Source organism: Mastigoproctus giganteus, chromosome 7 (assembly GCF_048544385.1).
Source record: "Mastigoproctus giganteus isolate SK-2022 chromosome 7, ASM4854438v1, whole genome shotgun sequence".
NCBI lineage: Eukaryota > Metazoa > Arthropoda > Arachnida > Uropygi > Thelyphonidae > Mastigoproctus > Mastigoproctus giganteus.
Genome location: NC_143581.1, coordinates 194,809,752 through 194,836,058, shown reverse-complemented (window position 1 = coordinate 194,836,058; position 26,307 = coordinate 194,809,752).

Below are 26,307 nucleotides of genomic sequence, written 5' to 3'. Positions count from 1 at the left end.
GCTCAGAAAAATGAGTGCAGATGATACCCACTGCAAGTTAGTAGGTGAATCAACTTAAGAAGTGCTACACAAGAACAGTAACCACCAATAGGATTTACGTGCTGTTGTCACGTGCTATTTGCCCTGGGATGACATCCATATGGTCATTATAATGGTATTAAGTTACACCAGTGCTTGCAATATTATTTATGTCAAGTGGCACAATTCTAATTTCTGCCGAAATCGTGGGGCCAAAATCAGCCGTTCACATCCAGTATCAGCGCCCTAATTTAAATAGCCGACTGGGCTAGGTGAGTAAAGGGCCTGCCTGGCAACCCAAAGGTCGCGGCTCAAATCCCTCCTCGGGCTTGGATCAGAGTACTGCAAAAACCTTGGGAGGTGTATTATAGCCACAGAAGCCGATGCGCCAACAACTAACTAGGGTTAAACGAGGCAGTCAGCGATTCCTGAGTTAGGCCTAACAATATTACAAAGGTAATAAACTAATATCAACAGTTTACAAAATCAATTAAAATTTATAGCCAGTTAGAGAAAAACTTACTGACAATTTCTGGACAACAACTGAATTAAATAAAGCACAATGAATACATTAGGATATTAAATGAAGTGTGCAGCATACTAAAACATCAACCGTACTAACAACGACACTAGCGACCGCCCGAAGTGGTAGAAAATCAACAAGAATCAACCCTTCTGAATTCCAAAAGACACCTGCCATAATCTTGCTGAAGGCTGTGTCTTGAATTTTTTGTGCGCTGGGGATACTTTGTGGTGCCATTATAAACTGAACCTATTTGATTCTAGAGTGAATAGAGTACGTATGTTTCTTCACCTATTAGCTGAACAAATACATTTTCCGCCAGTTCAAACTGGTTCGCATTCTGCTGAAACAGCAACATTGCCCTCTGGTCCAGCGTTACATTTTTGGGACCCACCGTACTTACACTTTCTTGAATAATGTGTCCATGAATAATTGCCTCTACACAATGCTTAAACACATTTTCGATGCAAACCCACGCACTGTAATTCGTCTGTTTTCCAAAATCAGCTCTCGATGCGACGAATGATAATAGTTGCGACAGATATTAGCTGAAGAGCATGTGGAAGGGTAACAATTTCTTCATGGTAAAACTTCTGGCATTAATCATACACATTTGTACGTGATGGGGCCTAAAGTCTGACGATTAATCCTGTTGCTTTAATCCGGCACTGGCCTGGGGACACTTTAGGTGCATCTATTATTAGTGAGTAATTTCTCCCTTCTGGATTCCTCGCGGGTGCATTAAGCATCATCCACCCCACACCCCTTTGAAAAAGTCCCAGGTTCCAGCCGTCAATGACTGGAGGAATTTTTAGGGGTTTTTTTCCACAACGTCGCTAAGTTAGTCGGTCTCAGGTATGGGTTTCATAGTTTTTTCCTTCCAAAAACATTGCTATTTTTTCAAAAAAACCACGCAAATCTACCACAGAACCCAAGCAATTTATAGAAATAATATGTATGGTCTAAATCGCTGATGTGCCTAAAACCCTATAGCAAAAACAACATCCTGGCTTCGCCGTTGCACGAACTCTACAAGGTGCTGAAAGCGTGCAATGTCACAGGGACGCTGATCCACGTTGTCCTAATTGCTTCCTAGAATTGTTGCAGATCGGATGATTGCCGATCACTACTCTCAAGAGCTTCGTTCCCCTTCATACCATAGGTGCTCAATTGCATTGAGATCTGATGAATTATGAGGCCACCGCAATAAGCTGAATTCACTATCATATTCCTGAAACCAGTTCTGTACAATTTTGGCGTTGTGACATGGTGTGTAGTTTCCAGACATTATCCTGTTGAAAGAATCCATTCGTAAATGGATACACCCAGGACCAGCTTTAGGGTAAGGTCAAGTAAGCACTGGCCCAGGGGCGCCAAGGTTTAGTGGGAACTAACTCTGCCCACCTCCTCCCAAAAACTAACTGTTAAATTCAAAATTAAAACCTTTAGGAATTAGTTTGACATATTTTTAAACAATGTTTCAATACTTCGGTGGGACAGGGGCGCCATTAGCCAATGTGGCCTTGAGGCGCCATATATCCTAGAACCGGCCCCGCAGCCATGGAGGAATACTCCTGCCAGAAAACAGTCTCCAGACATTTGACATCCAAATATTGCTCTCTACTGGTATCAAGAGGCCCAACGTGTGCCACAGAAACTTCGGACATTTTCGATGTCCGGAGTATTCTGTGGCACACGTTGGGTGTTCTGGTCCTCCTATCAGTGTTAAAGAGCAGAAACCGGGATTCGTCACAAGGCAACGTTTTTTCCTCATCCTCCATTGCCCAGCGTTGGTGTTTCTGAGCTGATAATAATCGTACCCCTTATTATTATTATTTTTTTTTTTTTTTTTTTTGCTGACAGGAATGGAACTCGGTTTAGTCGTTGCTGCGATACTTCTATCCGTGACAAAGTACAATGAGTTGTACGTTGTGAAATTCCCCTCTTGTGGGTAGCACAGTTGGTAAATATAATCATCGACGGGACCCAAGTTCGAGTCCCGTCGATGATTAGAAATTTTTATAAGCCTTTTTCACAACGTGACTGGATTAGTCGGCCTCAGGCATCTAGCATGGTTTTTTCTCCCGGAAACTCGAGTTTTTCATCCAGCAAACAGAAAATCGACCTCAGAACACTTGCAATTTACAGACGGTATACACGGAGCAATATGGCCTTAGTCGCTGCTGCTCCCAAACCTCTACAACAACAACAACAACAACAACAGCCTCTCCTCTCGTTACCACTATTGTACTGAGTTGTTACTTGACTAAAAATATCCTGTTACCAGAAATTTTGTGAGCCTCCGTTGGCCTCTCGAACTGTTTGTAGTAACGGAATCGCTATTGACTGGATGTTGTTTGTTTATTGGACCTTTTTCTGATCAATCTCGTACACCCGAGAAACAGTGGTATGTGAAAATCAAAGCAGAGTTTCAGCTTCCGGGATAGTCGCACAACTGCGTCTGACGCCCACTACCATGCTGCGTTCAAGGTCATTCGGATCTTTCCTCTTACACATTATCACACTGAATTGCAGAGGTAACAACATCCCTACGTTTCTTCCCACCACCTGTTTGTATTTTATGGTGATGATAGTATTATTGATGGATCATTCCCTTTCATGAAAATGGCAGGGGTACTTAATAAAGAATACATAATGAAAAACTTATTTTGTATTTGGCAATCCATATAATTAAAATATCTATTATGAATATTACAATTTAAATTCAGCTTAATGCTATGTAATTTAATTTATTTATTATTAATTAATATAATTTATATTAATAAATTTGTATAATTTAATTAAATATTAATTTACTATATTTATTTTTAAAATTTTTATTTTATAAACTTATTTTATTAAATTTATTTTATATATTAATTTAATTATAAATATATCATTTTATTATAATTTTATTATTGCATAATAAGACGGTAAGTAAAGAAATAATATATGTTAATATAGGGTGACCTAACGCTGACAGCCACAACTGGGAAAAAATGAGTTTTTAAACTTAAAATCCAGGATAATTAAAAAGAAAAAAACTGAAACAACGAGAATTTCTCCGTGTTTAGGTAGCATGTGCTCCAAAAATGAAAGACAAATATTTATAAAAAGAAAATATGATTTATTATATCATAAAACAGTTACATTAAGATATTAGAGAAGATTAAGATATCATTCCTCTCTTTAAATGTTCTAAAATGAAAATTTTGAGCAGAGAAAACTGATAAATAATAATTATTATTTACAAAATTAAGCACTTCTATAATAAGTTAAGGAAAGTGTTCCAAACCTCAACCAATAATGCTGAAGATGTGGCAACTGCCACCTTCAAGCTAACAGAAATTAAAAATAAAACTTCTAAATGAGAAATAAAATAAAAAATGCAGATTAGATAAGCAAGCATAAACGAATAATGCGTCTATTAACTTCTTCACCGTCTGTCTATCTGTCTGTCCACCGTCTGCATGTAATAACTCGACTCCCAGTAGACGGATTTTTATGAAATTTTATATTTGAGCCTTTTTAAAAGATCTGTCGAGAAATTTCAAATTTCATTAAAATCGAACCAATAGAAATCCTGCAGTTATTTTATTATTTTTTTTTATGTCCTCGTGTAATAACTGAACTTCCAGTGGATGGATTTTCATGAAATTTTCGATTTCTCTCTAGTAAGACGATTTATCAATGTTTCCCAAATTTTATTAAAATCGGACTAATAGAAATCCGGAGATTATTTTTGTTTTTTTTTTTTACAGGTTATCCGTATATTGTAGCACTGGATGTCATGTTTGTTTGCCCTGCGCTGGTTGGAGGATGAATGAGCACTGTAGCGGGTGCGCAGAAACGAAATATTGTCTGTTTGGCGATAAAAGTTGTAGTTTTTTGCTCATTTCTCTCTATACATTAAAAAAGTTTTACTCCTAGTGATATTTATTCCAGCCAATTAGAGAAGAGGGCGGGTCAGTTACGTCACTACAAATGGGCAGGTAAATAATTACATCGTGTCCTCCTTTGAAAGACAACTGCTTCCATAACGTTCACCAACCTCGTGCACGTGCTTCTTCTGTCTGATACATGACCACGCCCGACATTATTTGATGTTCCATTGTAATGCCAGCTGATGAAGGGACCTGATATATTTTGTATATTTGTAAATGGTTTAGTATTTTGCAAATATTTTAAATACAGTATTTGTAAAGGTTGTAAATATTTTAGTTAAATCTTTTAGTCCTGCTCTTTCAGATGCAACAATATTCCTCATGCATTATGGAACCCGAAGCAAAAGTTCTTTTCTTAAGTGACCTATGTAAACGCAGGTAAATAATTACATAGTGGTATTTATTCCACCTTGAGAATTCCCCGTTGTGGGGTAGCTAATGGGAGAAGAGGGATGTGGGTCACGTGGTACAAGTGGGCGGGGCAACACGTCACTACAAATGCACAGGTAAATAATTAAATAGGTCATTTCCTGTCAATTAGATATCGATCAGTGCCTTTCGACAGGTGTGTCTTTTACGTAGAAAAGATTTGACTTACTCCGTCATACCTCTACATTTTACGTAGAAAAGGGTGGCGGGGGGATCCTCCTAGTTATTTATTATTTTTATTATTATTATTTATTTATTATTTTTTTTTGTAAACTACGAATTATTACTATATATTAACGCGCCTGAAATGTAACGCACTGCATACATTATACATGCAGTGTATGCACTGCATACACTGCATACTTTCGGTTTAATTGGCTGCTTAATATTTGCTGGTTATATTGGCAGTTGGCAACTCTTCCGCATTAATGATTGCAGCTGTCATAATTCCTTTAACTTGCTGTAAGAGTGTTTAATTTTGTAAATCATTATTTGACCACACTACTTTTAATTTACATTTTCGTAAATAATGAATTTTCATCAATTTGAAATTGAATTCCATAACAGTAATATTTTTACACATATTTGGTATTTTCGCCCAAACCGGCGTAATTGTTGAAAGCATCCGTTCCATATATTTGAATTTGTTGATGGACTCAACCCATTTTTCTAGGTATTCCAAATAATTTTGTTCATTTAAAATATTTCATCTTTAATTTGCGCCATTTCTTCGCCACTAATTTGTGATCAGTAAGAATTTTACAAGCACTTAGGCAAACAAACTTTTCTTCCATGTTTAATTTAAGCATTTCAATCGGGTGCTGCACGTAACTCATGATGTCAAGCCATTGTGCAAATTTTGGTAATTGCTTATTGAATATGCCAAGCGCATTATATATAACATGGAAGTAACGCTTTATTTAATGGTGTGTGATTCAAAAAATTTTTACAATAAATATTGGCAGCTTTTCGTTCTCAAGAAAGATGCGTTCGGTACTTCGAAAATTTTTAATACTGTATCGATCACTTGGGATACACTAAACCAGCGATTTTTGAATGTGTCAATAACTTACAACTTCTAAAGAACAAAATTCTCAAAATTACAAAGTTCGACGAACTACATGAAAATAACCGTGCATCCTTGAATAAGATCAGTGGAGATTGCAAGGCAGACTGTCTCATCACAAAACACAGATTTTCTGTTCAAGCGGAGCTCCACCTTTTAGCCCACAGAGAGTCTTCTGGAGGATGGCATGGCGAGTGCATTCAAAATATGCACCATTAAGCCCACTTATGTAAAGATGAAGAGAAGGAAGCGAAATGAACTGCTCGCAATTGATATTCGGATACGGCTCCATTGACAGTTGGGCGCATCGTACTCGCCAAACGTCAGACACAATTATAAATATGCTCGCAGGTCTTCAAGGAGCCAGTAGTACGACTGTGAATGCAAGATTATGATCGACAGAATTAACAGACTTCCCACGCGGAATAATAATAGAGTGCCACAAAAGAAACTTGACATTTCAATGGCATTGAAGATCCTAAGTCGGCGATTGGTGATGTGATCTGCAAATGGAACTGGTGCTGAAACCATCACGAAATTATGCGGAAAACCTCTGAAGCTGACGAAACATGACAGGCGTGCCCTGCAAAGAATCATCCACTTGAAACTCAGGTAAACATTGTCGCAGCACTCACACAGGCCCTCACTGAGACTATTGGGACACATGTCAGCACTAGTACAGTGCGCAGGATGTGACATGATATGGGTTTCTACAGTCGTGCAGCCGTCCGCAAGGCACTAATCATCCCGACTTATGCCAGACTCCATCTAACTTGGTGCAGGGTCGCTGTTCTCGGACCGTAGACACTCCCGGTTAGGTACATTTTAGAGATCATTGATGAGGAAGATATGAGTCATGGTACATAGTCAACCAGTCTGACAGTCGTGTCTGGGTATGGTCGATGCCCAGAGAAAGCTACCTGTCGAACTGTATTGTCCCAGCAATGAAGTTTGATAGAGTGATGGTCTAGAGCTGTTTTGGCCTAGGCCCATTAGTTTTTTTTGGACAAAACCATGAATGTTGAGGTCTATATAGACGTCCTGGAGAATAGTGCGTTACCTGCGTTGTGACAACCGGTGTTCCCAGACGTGTTGCTACGTTGTACGTACACGTCTGGGAAGGCTCATGTCTGTATCAGAAGGATAACACTCCATGTCATACTGCTCCTTTTGTGTCGGACTCTTTTGAGGACATGAGCGTTGAAATGTTTATAACCACTCTCGGTTAGGTACATTTTAGAGGTCATTGATGAGGAATATTACTGGGATGGTATTTCGTTGTTTATAATTAGCGCACAGGTAGCTGAAGCTATGAGATATCACTATATAATATCTGTGAACTCTATGAATTGTTTTATTGTTATTTTCCAGATAGGAAAACTCGAATTTATGCGATCAAAAACCGTGCGACCCTCTCTAGAGAACAACCAACCAAGTCAAGAGTGTGAAAAAAAAGCCCTTAATAATTTCTGTCTCTGTACTGGATTTCACCATTTCCGCACAGTATGGAAAGACAGTAATCGTAATCAATGTGTTACCACGCAGACATTAGTTGGTATGGTCCTACTCCAGAATTCAAAGGTGGTTTTAATTTTTACTGTGGAATAAAAAAAAAAAAAAGCTTAATTGTTTTCGGCACATTGCCACCGGCCACATTAAAAAGATCATTAAGCCGTAAGATGCCTAGCCCTGTTCTAAGAGCAGAGTCCAAACAGGTACTAAGTTAAAAGATAAATGGAATTGACAACTAAAAAGAAAGGAAAAAAAGCGACCTATTTATTTGCCTAGTGGAAATAGCACAGAGTTACGTTATCTGTCTTTGTGCACAAGAAATTTGGGTTCGAATCGCGAGGAAGGATTTTTTTTTCTTCATACCGTAGCTGAGGTTAGTCGACCTCGTGTGAGGGTTGCACAAAGTGTCGAACTCCATCTCACTCTTACTAAAACTTATTAACCTTAGGCAGATATTTGAACTTTAGTGTTTCGTGGAAGGCACCTCTGGTGGTTTTCCACATCTGCACCATGGTACTTAAGCCGATACTGCCACTTACCGGGCCAAAAAAAAAAAAAAAAAGAAATCTACCAAAAAGCCTGTGCAAATCACACTTGGTGGAAAAGGTCTGGGTTTGAATTTCGCCAATAAAGCGAAATTCAAAGCGGATTTATATTGACTTTTTTCACAACGTAACTGAGTTAGTAGTCTCAGGCGAGGGTTGCATGGTTTTTTCTTCCGGAAACTTGGATTTTTCAGCCAGAAAGCGAGAAAATACAGATAATCACACACACACACACACACACACACACACACACTGTTAATGCCTTCTAACCTTACTTACTTTGGAAACACACTAGCCTAACCTAAGTTTTTGCTGGCAAGCCTAATCGAAGTACCCAATGAAAACTTGACAAATTTGCGAATTCACAAAATATTTGAGTGGACTGTGCAAATTATTTGATCTATTTCTTTGGTAAAATAACTGAGGAAATTTCAGCTTTGGAAAAAAGCGAATACAGAGTATTCAACAGCTTCAATCTGTTTGTCCATTTTATAGTTAGAGGTAGTAGACTTAGGAATCATCCATTCATTTAGGACTCCTTCGAGTTTAAACGGTGAAAACTATCCCTGGATATTATTTGAAAACTATTGGAGAGAGAAGTTTACATTGTTAACTTTTCCAAGAACGGCTACAGTTTATTGATGTACTGTATAGACTTCTAAATAACCTGAAAAGTAGACAAAGCGTGAGTCGTTGGTTTATTTGAGAATTGTATAAAACATTTTAGCAAAAAAAAAAAAAAAAAAAAAAAAACAACCCAACAAATATGACTTTCCAAATATAGATTTCTCCTTAATTTCTCAACAGTTTCCGTTTACAGCGCTCGTAAGGTGCACGAATCTTGTTGGTTTTTCGATTTGGCTAGTAGCCCACAGCTCATCAAAAAATACAAAAAAAATAATGCAGTAATTGCGGCAATTTCGACCTTCAGTTACAAACCGGTAAAGAGTAACACGGAATTGTTACCATGGTTTGTGCACTGACAAACAACAAACGTCAAGAGAAACAAATATGTTTATGAAATTAAACCCTCTTCAAGGAGAATCGAGATAACAAATCGTTCAAAAAAACTTAGTATTTTGTCTATAGGGTTATAATTTTGGTTGTGTCAGAAAAAGTAAGACGTCCATTTGTGTCGATTTGCATTTGTCGGATGAAAAACCTGAATTTCTGGAATCAAAAATAATACACTGCTATTTCGAGACCCATTAACTCGGCCATGATGTGAAAGAACCCAATAAATCTTCCTTCCGTCTAGACAGAACTCGAACCCAGGCATGCAAACACAGGTGTACAGATAAGACAAATATATTTTAGGGAGTTCATAATGGACCCAATTATGGCTCAACGTAGGCCCTACTCTACACTTGCACCAACCAATTGGTCAACTGAGATACTGTGATGTTGGATTTAAATGTTATTGCCACTAATCTGGAGCTTATAGGTTTATATTAGATTTCGTCATTTTTCTTAACAAAGTCTACAGACATTTGCGTTAAAATTGTTAACAGAAGAAATTATTAATTTCTTCTGTGTTTTTAATTGTTTGTTAGAAGTAGCGGTTTATCGCATCATATGAAACATAGTCATCACTTTGAACCAGAGACCTAAAAATGGATCCCTTCACAAACAGTGAACCATTTCATCTCTCCCCATTTCTCGTACACCAAAGTTTTTTTTTCTGTGTTTTGTTCCAAGGAAACATTTTCCTGTCAAGTAGGATACCAGAAAACTGTGTTCTTCTCCCTCTTCATATGCTTAGCTTTGTCGATTGTCCATGCTTTCATTTAGTTTAGTTTGTTCAGATTCAAATTATGAATCCACGTGATTTCACACAATTAAAAGTTCTCATAGTTTTTGAAACAACTCCAAACACACTATTGATCGCGTATTGGGATTTACATTTGTTAATGTCCATAATGTACGTCCATAAACTGGTCCTGCTTGGCAGCTTAGCCCACAGAATACATTGCTATCTATTACTCATTCGGTGAATTCTGGGTTTGATTCTCGTCGATGAAAATACTAAAGTTCTCATGTTGTATTTAACCAATCCCAAGCAGAGGGAGTAGGATTTCCTGTATGTATTCCGGGTTTTTCAGCCCACACGACATTCAAATCTGCCCGTGAAAACACGCTTCTAAAGTACAGACAAAAACATACGGATATGATCGGCTCCTTCTGATGACATTAAAATATAATTTGAATTTGTACATACAGATTTGTAATGTTGTTTTCGTTATAGTAATTTTAACCTTTATTCTGTCTATTATGACTTGCACTAAATTCTCTTGTCCACAGTTTACAAAAAACAACACTCAGGAAAATCTTTTGTTAAGAGGATATTTATTACCGAAATTCAAAGTTTTTCTCTTAAATATTTCTGCAATCTCTAAGTCGCAAGTTATTCGGAATCATCGATCCAAAGATACCTGCTTGTCCAATTGGACCAATTGTGTCTTTGAAAATTGAAATCTGAGAAATGTTACCAATTGCGTTCATATCCGTTCCTCTTAAACTTTATTTTTTTTTTTAAATATTTTTATTTTTTAATATTTAACATTATTATTATTATTATCAGAAAACTTCTTCTCGTTTGTGGGATTTTTTCGCTCCATGATGGGTACTGCTACCAAATTCTTGGGTAGTTGGTTATGTCCGGTTACTATTATTATTATTATTACTTTTGGTCGAGGAACTTTCTGACCGTCCTAAAGGTGTTCAGGATCACGGCTTTCTGGAGTTCCATGTAAGTGTTCTCTGGGAAGCCTATTGCTGCTGAGCTCTTATGAAGGCTCTTTGGCCCAATGCCAGTGGTTGACACGGTGGTCGAGATTGTCATTACTTGTTCTATATGCCACATTTCTTTGACTTTCTGTCTTAGGTCTGTGTATTTCCTGATCTTTTCCCTGTAGGTTTTCTGGAGATGGCTGGTGTTCGGCAGTGCTATGTCGATCAGGTAGATAGACATTTCCTGCTTGTTGATGAGGGTTATGTCTAGTCTGTTGTGCCGGATCGTCTTGCCAGTTATTATGGCGCAGCCCCAGTATAGTTTGTGAGTAGGAGTGCCTGGTACGGCTTGGGGATGGTACTTATAATATGGTACACTTTCTTTCATCAACTAGTATTTTTGCGCTAGCGTGTGATGTGTTATCGTGGCGACCTGGTCGTGCTGTGAATGTACTTCGTCTGGCTGATCATTCTGCATCCCGCGCTAATGTACTGAATTGTTTCTGCGGCTAGGTGGCATCGTCGACATGTGCCGTCTGTCACTCCGGGTCCTTGATGATGTGTTTCTTGTTCCTGATATTGGTCTGCGCTGTAGCACAGTGGTATCGTCACCGTCGTTCCCACACCGGGTGGAAAAGTCCCGGATTTTCGAATCCCGTCCATGACGCCAGAAACCTTAATGGGCTTTTTTCACTCCGTGGCTGAGTTAATCGTTCTCAGGCGTAGATAGTAAGGTTTTTTCGTCCAGCAAACCAGGCAAATCGACCAGAGAACGCAAGCAATTTACAGACATAATATACACTGAGTGATCACTGAATTATGACCACCACTATGAAAACTGATTGCGACCCGTTGACCACGCGAGGTACAAGAGTGCGGAGTTAGTCGACCTACGTAGCATAGATAAGGTGTCAGTGGTTCAGTATGTAGTAAAATTCCAAACGTGATGGGCAAAAGAAAGGAAGGATTTATCGGACTATTATTATTATTATTATTATTTTAGGGTTGCCCGTAATTAAATACATTAACTCGTATTTGTTTCTGTAGATTGCGTATGTGCAATGGTCGATTTGCCTGTTTTGCTGGACGAAAAAACCCCAGTTACTGGGGAGAAAAACCTTGCTATCTACGCCTGAGACCGACTAACTCAGCCACGGAGTGAAAAAAGCCCATTAAAGTTCCTCGCGTCATCGACGGGATTCGAACCCAGGCCTTTTCCACCCGGTGTGGGGAGGACGGTGACGATACCACTGTGCTTTCGCGCAGAGGATTTATCAGACTTTGATAAAGGGCAGATTGTGGGTGCTCGACGAGCTGGTGACTCGATTTCCCAAACGGCTGAACTGGTAGGTTGTTCGAGAGCCGCCGTAGTTAAGGTGTACCTGGACTTGCGTCAAAATGGGCAAACAAATACCCGACATCAAAACTGCAAAGGTCAGCGAAAGGTTGATGTTAGAGGTAAGCGCCGAGTCCGACGATTTGTACAGGCGAACAGGCATGGCACTGTTCAAGAGTTGACTACCCAATACAACATGGGCCAACCCGGAACAATATTTGGCATGACCATGCGTCGCACGCTCGCACGTATGGGCTATACAGCGGACGACTTCTACGGCATCTTCTCCTAACCAAGGTTCATCGGCGTAAAAGACTCGCCTGGTGCAAAGAGCATGCAAGTTGGACGTTAGAAGGCTGGAAGAAGGTGTGCTGGTCGGATGAGTCACGTTATTTACTCCACACCGTAGATGGTCGTGTACGGATTTGGCGTCAATAACATGAGACTCTTGATCCATCATGCCTGGTATCAAAAGTGTCGGCCGGTGGAGGCGGTTGTATGGTGCGGGGCACGTTTCACTGGCAGGAACTTGGACCCCTGGTGCATGTGGAACAACGTATCAGTGGTCTCCGCTACCGTCAACTGCTTGCTGACTGTGTACACCCCGGTATGTAACACTTTTTCTGGAATGGCGATGGTGTCTTCCATCGGGCACTTGTTATGCAGGAATGGTTTGAGGAACACAGTTCTGACTTCCAGCTTATCGATTGGCTTTAGAACTCCTCCCGATATCAATCCCATAAAGAATTTGTGGGACACTATGAAAAGACATATCAGGCGTCTGGATACGCCAATCACCTCCATACCTGCATTGCTGACCGCATTACACACAGCTTGGTTGGCAACACACATCCCGAACGCTTTCGACATCTTTTTGAATCAATGCCACGTCGGATAGCTGCTGAACTGAGGGCAAAAAGAGAACCTACGAAGTATTAGGTAGGTGGTCATAATTCAGTGATCACTCAGTGTATATACGGGTATATTGTAAGTAATTACAGGTGGCCCTAATATAATAATTTGATTTGTGACTTGCCACAGGATTCTGTTGGGCGTCTGCTTCGGTATTCTGTGGGTCTTTGTGGGGGTCCATTCCCTCGAATTTTCCTGAGCCTTTCTTTCTCTCTTCTTCTATTTTGGATATTGCGATCTTGTCTATTTCCACTTGGGCTACTCCGGGTTGCATTTCTTGTGCCTGTTGTTCCTCCTTCAGTTGTCTTTCGGTTGCGGCCGTATTCATTGTTCTTTGTAGTTGATCGCTTAATGTTGCGGTTTTTTCCCCAAGATTTCAGGAGCTATAAGGTTTTTCGTAACAGTAGTCTGTCTCTGATCTACAGTTCTCTGTTCGGTGACCTGAACAGTCGCAAACCGTTCCTACCACTTGGTGTGTAGTTTTGTGCTGTACTGTGTACTCATAAATAAATGCCATGCTTTATTTGTGAATGGGATAGCAGAGCTAAAGCGCTGCATTGGACAAAGAAGCAATGGCCTCTGAGGCACAATCTTACACCGGGATCAAAAAATATTGTGCACGAAAGTTTGGTGAAGCCAGATAAAATACTTTTACCTCCACTGCATATCAAGTTAGGCATAATGAAGCAATTTGTCAAAGCATTGAATAAAGATGGCAACTGCTTTAAGCACCTTTGCAGTAAATTTCCCGGTTTATCTGACGCAAAACTTAAGGAGAGGGTATCTTCATTGGTCCCCAAATTAGAAAATTGGTTTTAGACGGTTAGTTCGAAACTACTATGACTGACGTTGAAAGGGAAGCCTGATTGCTTTTAAAAGTGTAATGGAAAACTTTCTAGGAAATCATAAATCACAAGATTATGAGAAAATTGTTCAAAATATGCTCGAAAAGCTTCGCAATTTAGGTTGCAATATGAGCATCAAAATTCACTTTTTTGCATGCCCATCTTGATTTTTTCCCCCAAAAATTTTGCACAGATGAGCGAAGAACAAGGGGAGAGATTCCATCAGGACATAAAGGAAATGGAGCAGAGGTACCAGGGAAGGTGGAATACAAGCACGATGGCCGACTACTGCTGGTGTTTAAAAAGAGAGAAACCTGGCACTATACATAAAAGAAAAACGATTAAACTTTCTTTTCAAACAAAGAGACGAAGGTCTGATTAATGAAAGTTTCAGAATTTTGATTAATACTTGTTAGTATTTACGTATTTTTTGATATATGAAAATGTAATCCTATCAATTTGTCATTACTAAATACAATAAAGTTATATACTTTCGTAAAAAACAATACTTTATTATTTCGTAAATTGTGATGTATCTGGATGTGTTAGAAAAAAAATCTAAGTCATATTTGAAATCACAGCAACATATTTCGGCAGTAGGATCTATTGAAATTCAAACCCCGGTGAACAAACTTAAATTTGTAAACTAGTGTAATCGAAGTCAGCAAGTCTGTTCAGTTTGGAGGATAGCATGGGGGATAGCTCCCAGGTCTGGTAATGGGACTCTTCAGATTCACCTGTCCCAGATATTCAGAGCAAAGATCTAACCTTTTATGAATACTTCGAAAGTATTTTAGTTTTAAAAAAATTGAAAAATCAGTTTCGATTAAAAGCCCCAGTGCGAGACTTCTCGAATATTTTAAATTACTGCATGTAGTAGGTGTTTACAGATAACGTGTAGAAATTTTCGTTTTGTTATCACCCATTTCCTGATTTATCTAAACACTTTCTGATTAGAGCTTCACTCAATACCGAGAAACGAAACAAATACAAGTTTGTTAAAATTAAAGTATCCCTATGTAGAGGGCTCTGGAGATTTCCACAGTTCTAAGGTTCATACTGAAGAGAAATTTGGACAATAGGCGCAATGGAGAATGCACTCGCCATTTATTGGGGAAAAAAAAAAAAAAAAAAAATTAGTTACAAAATTTGTCACTATATGGCGCTGTGGCAAACAAATCACTTGAACAGCGCTACAATTGTTCAGTGTGTCCACCATTTTGGTCAACAACAGTTTCCATTCGAAGAACAGCATTTTCTACAGAGGAACGTAACATGTCAACTGGAATAGCCAGCACATGACGTCTAATGCTGTCCTTCAGATCTGCCAGAGTTTGACATCCTTCCCGATACGCCTGGTTCTTCAAAAATCCCCACAACCAGAAATCGCATGGGGTGGGGTCCTTGATCGGGGTGGCTAAGATGTCTGAAAACAATGGCTGATGACCCGTTCGTCTGTAAAGTGTTGCCTTAGCAATCTTTGGACACAACGGTGGATGTGGGGTAGCGCACCATCTTGCATGAATATGGTATCCTGAAGGCACCCACGTTGTTGCAGCTCTGGTATTGCGAAATTTGCCAACGTTTAATAATATCGCTGTCCAGTGATGACGGAACAGGTGCGGAGTCCAGTCGGTGTTACTTGTTCAAAAAAATATGGCCCAATCATGAATGTGGCCGTAAATCCACACCACACTGTCACTTTTGGAGAATGCAACGGGACCTCTTGGATAACTCGAGGGTTTCTGTTGCCCAAATGCGACAGTTGTGCGTATTCATTTGTCCATTTAAGCAGAAGTGGGCTTCATCACTCCAAAGGATGTTTCATGGCCAAATGATATCCACTGTCATTCGCGCCAGAAACTGAAGTGCGTATGTGAAACGAATATCTGCATCAGAATGCTTTAGCTGCTGTAGCATGTGCATCTTGTAAGGATAGTACCGCAACACCTGACTCATTACTAGCCTTACAGTGGAATTCGACATGTCCATTTCACGAGAAACGCTGGCACACTTGCGCTACCACATGGAGATTGACTTGAGAAATCCACGACAGCCATAGCTACATCTTCAACACGAGAGGAGTCCATTCGTTTTCGACGTCTACCTGGTTGAACGCCAAGATGTCCAAGGTGGACCTATGACAAACAGTGCCTTATGGCCTTCTGACGCCAGAATTCTCTGATAGCCGCAGCTGCATTGTTGCTGTTCTGATAGTACAGCTTCACTAATAGCGCCTTTTCCCGCAACGTTGGTGGCATTGCTGCTGTAGTGCAGGCAAACATCTACTGTATGATTTTGAAGAGACTGCTTTGCTTTTATACGTACAGTACAGTAGAGTGTAGAGTGTAGTGTGTTTAGTGTCAAACGGCACCAGGGGTTTCCCCCATCTCCGCGTGCTATACATTGTGGGTGTGAAACAGAACACTGTCAATGCCAGAGGTTTAAAAGTATATGGATTTTGCATTTGTGTAGTGTCGTGTACCGTTGTTCATCTGGTCATTTAGCCGCTGGGCCCCTAATGGGACCCAACGTTGCCCCACTCCGCCCCGTGGAGGCAGACCAGGTACACTACTTAGTTATTTACTCTGGCAGGTCCTGCCACCTAATTTCCTGAGATTTCAGTGGCAAGGACCTATAAAAAAAAAAAAAAAAAAACACGCTATAGATAGGGGTCAGCCAAAACAAAGGGAGTACTAGTTGGGCGATTTGATGTTGTTAAGTTTTTGGATGTAGGGCTCAAACAATTTGGAGTTGATTCAGACACTAGTTGTAAGTTAGAGAAGGGGAGGGAGACTGAAGACTGGGGGGAAAAGACAGAGATACGGGGTCCATAGGGAAGATGACCCCCAAGTCAGTGGAGCAGGCCCATGCCCCACCAGAGTGAAAAAGAGGGGTGGCGAGGGGGGGAGGACACCAGGGATGAACTCCCCCTCCCGCCAGGGAGTGGAGGCAAAGGACCACGCAAGAGAGCGTGGCTAGGGAGGCCTAAAGGCAGCAGCTGAGCTGTACTGGTGTAGGTTCTGTCACTCCTGGGACGAAGGAAGAAAGGAGTGTTTTTTTTTTTTTTTTTTTTTTTCCTTTTCCTGAGAGGACTGTCATATCCAGGAAGTTTCTTACTTTGATCTTCAATGGGTGGTGTTTGGGTGCCTAACCCGTCTAGCAGTGAAGACAGACTGCGCAAACTCTGTAAAGGCGACATAGCGCTGCTCGTCCATTATAATCAGGTGCTCACAATTCCGGGGATTTTCTTGCATTTTAGTGGCAAACCTTAGCCGGAACTCATCATATTCATGGCAATCATACATCACGTGATCCCACGTTTCTTCATCCCCGCAGTGACACAGAGGATCTTCATCTATGCCTAGGGATGTTAGCTTCGCTTTAAAGGGTCCGTGGCCTGTAAATAGAAATGTAGTATGGAGGCCTGGTGAGTACCAGGGAGGAGGCTTTGGACTGATGAGGTTCACAGAGGGAATGAACTTTTTGGTTATCAATCCTTTGTTGGTGGTGTCCCATGTCTCTTGCCAGGTCCTGTACATAATTTCAGAGATTCTCTTCCTTTCCTGTTTGGGGTTGTTATCAAGGTTAAGAGTGATGCCTGCTGTTTCAGTGGGAATACTCTTCTTCAATCGTTGATATAATCCTCTTCTTATTACCTCTAGGTGTAGGGGTATACATCCAGCTAGCACCTGCAGAGCTGGGGTGCTTACTGTACGGCACGCCCTTGTTACGGCAAGGAGCATAGAACGCTGTATGGAGTCTAGTTTACGGCGATTTCGGTCGAGGGAGGCCCTAGTACACCATACTGAGGCTCCATAGCAAGCTATTGGCACAAATATGGCATTATAGATGAGGGCCAGAGCCCGGCGCTTAAGGCCCCAGTCTGCACGGTTTATACGGATGATCATGGCCGAGTATTTTTTTATTTTCTGTGACATATATTTCAAGTGAGGATGGAAATTTAGCTTCATATCTAAGACGATTCCTAAATACTTGATTTCTGGGTATAATTTTATGGAGGTGTTGTCAATTTTGATAACCGGTGGTCTTCGTAGTTGAAGCGTTCCCTTGAGCAATATAGATTTGGTTTTCTCTCCCGAGATCTTTAGTCGGTGAATGGCTGTCCAATCCTGGAGCTTAGTTAGTGCACAATTTGCTCTCTCCTCTAAATCAGCTCTTGTGTCACCATGCACCACCAAAACCAAATCGTCAGCAAACGCAAGGGGTTGGGTCATCCCCAAGTCCATCCCAAGGAACTCGTCCAGGACGATGGACCAAAAGAAAGGCCCCAGGACCGAGCCCTGGGGACAGCCTCGGGAGACCTGGCTAGTGACAGACTCGTACCTGGTACTAACATGGACAGTGCGGTGTCTCAGGTACTCCTTGACACAGCTATAAAGGTTGAGCGGTGCTTTGGCTTGTCGGAGTCTTCTGAGAATACTTGGCCACCACAGCCGATCAAACGCTCCAGCAACGTCAACTGTGATGGCTAGCACATACTTGCCTTGAGTGCTTGAAACAGTAGATATTAATTTAAGAAGAACATCTTCAGTGCTGCAACCAGCTTTGAAACCGTACTGAAGTGGAGAAATGAGGTTTTCTTTAGAGTAGCATTTTGACAACCTGCTGAGGAGAAGCCTTTCCAGAAGTTTGCCTAGGACTGGCAAGAGAGCAATTGGCCTGTAAGATTTTGGCTCTTCAGGTGGTTTGTCTGGGTTCTTCAAGATGAGTTTAAGGCATGCCTCCTTCCAGATAGCAGGAAAGTGGCCTTCCATTAGGCATCTGTTGAAAGTGGCGAGCATGGTGTTAGGGAAGTAGGTTGCAAATTTCTTGATAACATCCACCTCCAGGAGGTCATTGCCAGGAGTTTTATTTTCTTTAGTTTTGTCCAGTGCAGCTTTTAGATCGTCATTTGTAAATGGTTCTTCAGTATTTTCTGTTGTATAAGAATCGTTAGCGGTAACAATCTGTAGTTGCTCTTCAGTTAGCTGTGCATCATCTGTTGGAAAGAGGGCATTTAGCATGTTATGGACAGAGTCTTCCCACGTGAAGGTGGAAGAACCATCAGGTTTTACAGTTGTACTGAGGACTTCACCTCTAGGGAGTTTGTTCACAACGATACGATAGACAACTCCCCAGGGGTTATCATTTCCTGTGATCGAGACCAGATTCTGCCATGAGGCTTTTTTGCAGCGTCTAATCATGGTAGTGTAACTGTTCCTTAAGAATCGGTAACTGTCTTTTGCGGCACAGTACAGTAGAGCTGAGTAGTGGCACTGTTGCAATAACTTACGATTATGCAAATAACGTAAGCTATTTACATAATCGTAACTGAGATAGTTACGCGCCATACAGTGACAAATTTTGTAACTAATTTTTTTCCCAATAAATGGCGAGCGCATTCTTTATTGTACCTGTTATCCAATTTTCTCTTCAGTACGAGCCTTAGAACTTGCTCCAGAGCTCTCTACATAGGGATACTTTAATTTTAACAACCCAACCCTGTATTTTAAAACGTTACGTTTGTGAGAAAGGGTTTGGCACTTCTTCCTTTTCCGGCATAGTTATTATTAGATAAAGTGCAACACTCTTCTTGAATTTCTATCTGTCACTTATCGGTGATTTTTGTGAATTACAAAATCATAATGTATATGCGTACTCCATGATTTTATTCTGTTTAACTGTTTTTGTAAATCTGAGTGCCTAAATAAATTGAAGATAGTGTCGAGAGTTTTATATGAACACAAAGAAGTTCCCCTTGGTCGAGATATGAAAAATATTTGTAGGTACATGGACAATTGTACAGAGTGGCTATTTAAATGAGATTCCATAAAATGCAACTAACTTCCAATAAAAGAGTCCTAGAGACATGAAATTTAAAATAACATTCCCTGTTCTTAGCATGGTATTGCTCTCTCTTGACAACTTAAAGTATTATTATAAGAATGTGCATGCGCAGTGCAAGCAGTAAATGAAGATTACGTTCCGCACAGAAAAGCGTGTGCTCATGGTGCAGCATCTGTTTTAAACTGCTCAGCGCGATTTCGATGTCATAAGACACCATCACACTCTGTGATATGGAAGTTCAAAGAATTGAAACGCAGAACATCCGACATCATTTCCGAAGTCACTCCCAGCGTGCTGCAGGAAGTGTTTTCGAACATTCTTAATCGTGCTGTTAGGTTGCGATCACGATGGTAGTTGTTTCAAACATTTTTTGTGCCAAGGTAAATAACGTCAGAGAATAAAGAATGATACTTGTAAATCTCCTGTCTTTAGCACTCTTTTACTCGAAGTTATTTGCATTTTCATAAATCGCGTTTCAAATTATCATCCTATATTATTGATGAAAAGTGCCAGAAGTTTATCTAGCCGATTGCCACGTTAAAATAATGGGGCTCTCTTTCCAATCTGGTGGTCGTACGTAAACAACCCCTCTTGTGAGGATTTCTATGATTGTTATTCCGGGATATAAGCCCTCATGTAGATTAAATAAAGTTAACGCTTCTCAACCCTTAGCCCTAACGCTTCTCAACTAAGGCTAGATAATAGCCATCAGGGGTGATCCCAGCATTTTCTAAAGGGATAGGGATAAATCATTGTTTAATCATCATGTGAAAGTTAAAAAAAAAAACAAAAAAAACCAACACCTTATTTTAATCATAAGAAGTGGACTACAGACACTTAAACTCCTATCTGGGACCGCCCTAAAAATAAGGTGTGATTAAATAAGATGTATGGACCTTTTGTATATAAAAAGTGCATTTTGCAGTAACTCATCGCTCCAACCGATCACAGCAATCGCATTGGTGCAGGCTCCTCTCGAACTTGGGGCCCTTCGAGAACTGCACCACTGTACTCTGATAAATCCGGTTTTGATTTTGCAAGGTGGTAACACGGGCCTTCAAGAAACAGTTTACAGTTTATATATTTTGGAACTGGATCCATATTCTGCTTATAATGCTGTGAGTCGTATTCAGCCATCATCAGTAATGTCAGATACAAGCGTTCCGTTTCGCAAAATTTAAAATTTTTATCCCTGTCATTGTCTTTTTTCCAATCTAGCTATTGCTCTTCACCTCGATGAATAATCGAGTGACATTTTTGTACTGATAGCAACCTTTAAGTCGATAGTGAGAGCGATGAATGGAAGGATATGTTTTAGAGATGGGCATAATCGAGTCATAATGGAAATAATCGATTATGGCATTTTCATAATCATTTATATGCAAATTAATTTAAAAGACAGTGGAGAGATTCCATCCGATGTATAACTCGATTATACAGGTACATACATATACACGTATATATGTATAATGTACAATTTCTATATATACGAGAAATTGTATAGAAATAGAAATTGTACATTATTATAGTCTATATACTGTATATAGAAATTGCACGCACTGTGCTATTGGCATACATTTGCATAAAATTGTTCATTATCGAAATTGAACATTATATGAAAATTATTATTCCATTATGAAATTTTTTTACTAAAGTAAACTTTATTGTGTGAATAGGATACATGATATAAACCTAAAGCTACATCCAGGTGACAGAAGATATCTTCAAGTTTCAATTAGAGGTGTTTGATGTGGCACTTTTAATTCCTTTGCAGATGTCCACTAAGACATCTGCAGAGTAATTAAAAGTTCAATTCCTCCCATATTGGGCATAACGTATCCTTCTCAACGCAGTCAATTGCTTCACAAATACATTGTTTAAGTTCTATAATGGTTCCTGGCATATGTGGCACATTAACCCTTCAAAATCGGTCCTCCGCTTCTAATCACTTCCAGGAAACACGTGTTCGGATATGCACGAACTTCTTTTGTGGTAATCTGGTGGAGCTCCGCCTTGTTGGAAAATCAAGTCCTCATTATTGTCATTCTGGAGCTGGGGCATAAGGAAATTCTGTAATAACGTGTCCAGATACTCGCTGTCTGTAGCTTCTCCAAAGAAGGAATCTCCGTGCACCCAAGAATGAAAGGGACTTGGGGGTGGTTGTGCAGGCAGATATGAAGTTCTCTGAGCAGTGCAGACGGGCTGCAAGAGTAGCTCATGGAGTATTGTCAATGATATACAGGAATTTTTCCAGCAGGGATAAGGAGGTGATTATTCCATTGTATAAGGCAATGGTCAGGCCACACCTAGAGTACTGTATACAGGTCTGGAGGCCTCATTTCAAGAAGGATGTAGAGCTGCTGGAACGAGTACAGAGAAGGGCAACAAGATTAGTGAATGGAACAAAGGGGTGCTCTTACGAAGAAAGGCTTAAGTTTTGCAAATTACAGCGTCTGGAGACTAGGCACCAGCGAGGTGATCTGATAGAGGTGTATAAAGCCTTGAATGGTTTAAGCATGCTCAATGCCGATGGGATTCTTCCTCTAGCTCAGAAAAATCACCTGAGAGGGCATAAATTCAAATTGAGGAAAGACAGATGTAGGATAGACATGCGGAAATTTGCCTTTAGCCAGCGGGTGGTTGGTGGGTGGAACAGACTTCCATCCCTTGTGGTGGAGGTTGATAGCCTAAATAAGTTTAAGGCTCAGCTGGACAGGTATTTTGAACGAACAGAGGGGTGAAGTGGAAGTGGGGTTTTTTTTTTTTTTTGGCTGATGCTGCATAAGCTTTGCTTTCTTGCATCAAATGCCTCTACTAATGCTAATGCTAATGCTAATGCTTTGCAGTAACTCATCGCTCCAACCGATTGCGATTACAGTATACTGCAATCTATTGCAGTGCGCATATTTTCTGGTTGGTGAATAAAAACTTGATAATATCCTCTATCACCTGGAAGGATTTCAGGTTTTTAACTTGTACACAATAGCGGAAATGGTTCAGGTTGTTTGTAACGTGTAATATTATTTAGACAATAACGATTAATTTTGAAAAGGTAGTTTCTGGACGCTTTGCACAAAATCATATTATCTCTTATAATTTAAAGCAGTCATTATATAAATGGTTTCATAGATAACATAATTCATTTGTAATTACCACAGAATTTCCCTATGCTTAGCATCATTAAAATATGGTTTATTAATAATTCACGATTCGTTATATTCATAATTATTTTCAATCACCTTAAACTCTTTTCAATCACCAACATTATCATAAAGTCGTATTGAAAAGAATTTTTTAATGATTTTTTTTTTCATTTGGTGATTCGCTAGTAAAGAAATGAACTTGTTTATATATTTTTTATATTTATGTACCATTTAATATTATATATATGTTGACTTGTTCTCCACCTGAAATGGTACGCCTCTATCTAGATGAGAATTCCTGCGATGCTGGTTATTATTCTATTATGTTCACCCCTGTCCTTGTGACTGTCCAGGGCAGTATTGCCATATACACAATGTATATGTTGTTGCCGTTGCAATGAAGATTTCTGTCCAAAATCTGTAGAAGGTGTTGAAAGATTAAAAAAAAAAAAAAAAAAATTTCGTCCATTACAGATAAAGATTTATCTTTATCTGTAATGTACAAAGCTGCCTTTAGTTTTTCATAAAGATTTCTTTATTTTTAGTAGATTAATGCCACATAAAAACTGCATTCATATTGATGTAATTTATGCATATTTTAAACTTTTAAACAGTAAAATAACAATCAAATGCGGTAATTCCCTGTAGGGACTAGCTACTGCCCACTAGGGGGCGGTTTAGAAATTGAAGAGTTATATTTACAATGAACATTTAAGAATTATTAATAAATACAAAAAGTAATCAACTGAAATAAATTGCAAAACAAAATAAAAATACAAATCAAAACGAACAAATTGTTTAAAAAAAAAAAAAAAAAAAAAAAGAATTTTTGATAAATATCTCGACTTTTTCATGATCGTATCTGCAGAACGGGTAACGATGATCTCCACGGCCAAGCTATAAGTATGGGTGCCCGAATGCTCATCGCGACTGGAACAGCAATGGAAAAACTATCATACCACATGGCCTGTCACACTTGAACTGCATTTAGCAGCGTTGGGAAACTGATACCAGGAGATTTATGTTTGGAGATTTGATTGTTTCCAACCAAATCTCCAAATCTTTTTTTATAGAGTAATGATGTTGTTGGTACTAAAAAGATAAAGCTTGCGAAACTGCAAAGAAAAGAGATAGTATTATGAATAAATAATTAACCTGTAGGTATATAAGCCATTGAAAGGAAATCAGTAAAATGAACGAAGAGGTATATTTTAACTAGCAGAAGAGAAACGAACCTGGGAATGGCATAAATATAAAATTTTAGTGGGTAACAGAAACCTGGATCTCGGGAAGTTTACTTTCCTTTTCGAGCAGCGTGTTGTATATCACTGGAATGAATTACTTATCATTGTTATCGAAGTGGAGATTTTGTAAAGTTCAAAGCAGCATTGGATCAGGGCTGTAGGCTGCAGCAAATCCCCTGTCCAGCGAGGGACACTGCTCATTGTCTTCAAATTGCTCTTGGCCAAGGAAGATTTAATTTCTGACGTTGGGCCCTTGCCCAGGGTGGGATTCATTCACTTGCTGGCACCTCTTCTCTTCGAGATTTGGGACAATATCTGCTTTTTCTTTTAGAGTAGAAACTCACATAAATACTCCTCTGGGAGTGGGACTGGCATTTTGGCTTGTCAAATGCGGGTCATGCCATTAGGCAACCTGACTTTGTGTGTCACCTGAACTAACAATCTTTTCTCCTTTTCCTGAGGTTGGGTGGGCTCCCCTTCCCCCTTTCTACCTCGCACTCTTTCTTCTGCTTACTTTTTTTCTTCTCCTCAGTCTCTCACCCCTTCTCCTATTTCACTTTTTTTTTTTTTTTTTTTTTTTTGGGCTCTCCCTGGGAAGCTCGCTCAGGCTTACCCCGGGGTTCCAAAACTAGAATTCCCTTACTACTTACCTGGTCCGGCTCCCAATGCCAGTGACGGTAACTAGCGGTCTGTGGTGCTCCATGGACTCCAGACGAACAACATAACCCACATTAAGTAAACGTGAACATACACTAACATATGCTATCTGGCCTTGATAGTACTGTCTTACTTCACAAGGGATCCAAATGCGCAGTTGTGCGAAAGCACCGGTGCCGCTTGTCAAAAAACACTATGTCACTATGTAGGCTGCAACAGTCAGCCGACAGCTCTAATCTGTTGTCTTTTGACCACTATATCCTCGACCTCCTGAAAAAGATGTTCGAACGTTACTGTTTTCACTGAAGTGAAGTAGAACGTTATACGAGGCACATTGGTTTTATCAGTAGCCAGCACAGTTCTATGGTGAGAGCGTGGCTAAATGAGTTGTTTGTTTGTTATTTGGAGCATTAGCAACTAAGGCCATATTGCTCCGGGATATGCGGTGGTCATTCCCTGACCTTTCCGCGTCCTCCGTATTTGGTGGTGACGGTCTAATCAAGAAGCGTGTGCTACGCACTGCTGCTCCTTCCCACCTGGCTACGGAGGCGCCTACTAGATGAGTCCTACAATGGAATCTGTGTTCCAACATCGTGAGTGCTTAACTTTACCAAATGTTTCGCACAGTTTATTCGGAAAAAAAAAAAAGTTTATACGTATTTCATTTGAATGATCGTTATATTACTAGCGACCACTTTTTCAATAACCTAAAATGTACCGCTCCCTTACTGGCTATCATGCGTAGTTTTCTTTTTTCATTTGAAATTATGCTTTCTGTTTTTAATTTATTATTAGTATGTTACGACATCCCAGGATATCATCCTAGATTTCCCCCAAATGGGAGAGTTACAACCTATCATTAGAGAACCTACATTACAAAAATAAGTTACTATTACACTTTAAGAAAATCGTTTATTTTCAGAGGATAATTTTTACAGCTTAGTATAACAAAAATGTCACATTCACGTTACTCTAATAAAAACAATATTATATGTCTATTTGTAAAAGAACATTAATAGAAATATACTGTATCGGCTTTTCATTTTCTACTCCCATGCGAAGGTGTAAGTAGGTGCGAACGACTGGGAGAGAAACTGTCACCCGAGAATTACCTCATCTACCGTGCGAACTATGTCTGTAAATTGCATGTATCCTCTAGTCAGTTTGCATCTTTCACTGGAAGAAACATATGAGTTTTCGGGAGAACCTTGCTATCCTTGCCTGAGACTGACTAACTTATTATTATTCTTCTTATTACTAGCCATATAATGCAAGGAAGCCTGAGGCTTATGCTGCACCAGCAAAAATAAATTATCCACGGAGTGAAAATTCTTCTCGACTTTGGGATATGAACTCGGACCTTTTTCACCCGGTGTGGGGAGGACGATTATAACCACAGTGCCACCGTGACGACAACGAATGAGCTGGGAAGCTGCCCTGGATGCAGTTTGATAGAGAGAGTGATTTCTTATTTTATCATAGACAGAATGGGTGTGCTTGTTTGTTAAGCACCAAAGCAACTAAGGCTGTGAGGCGTCAGTATATTAAGTCTG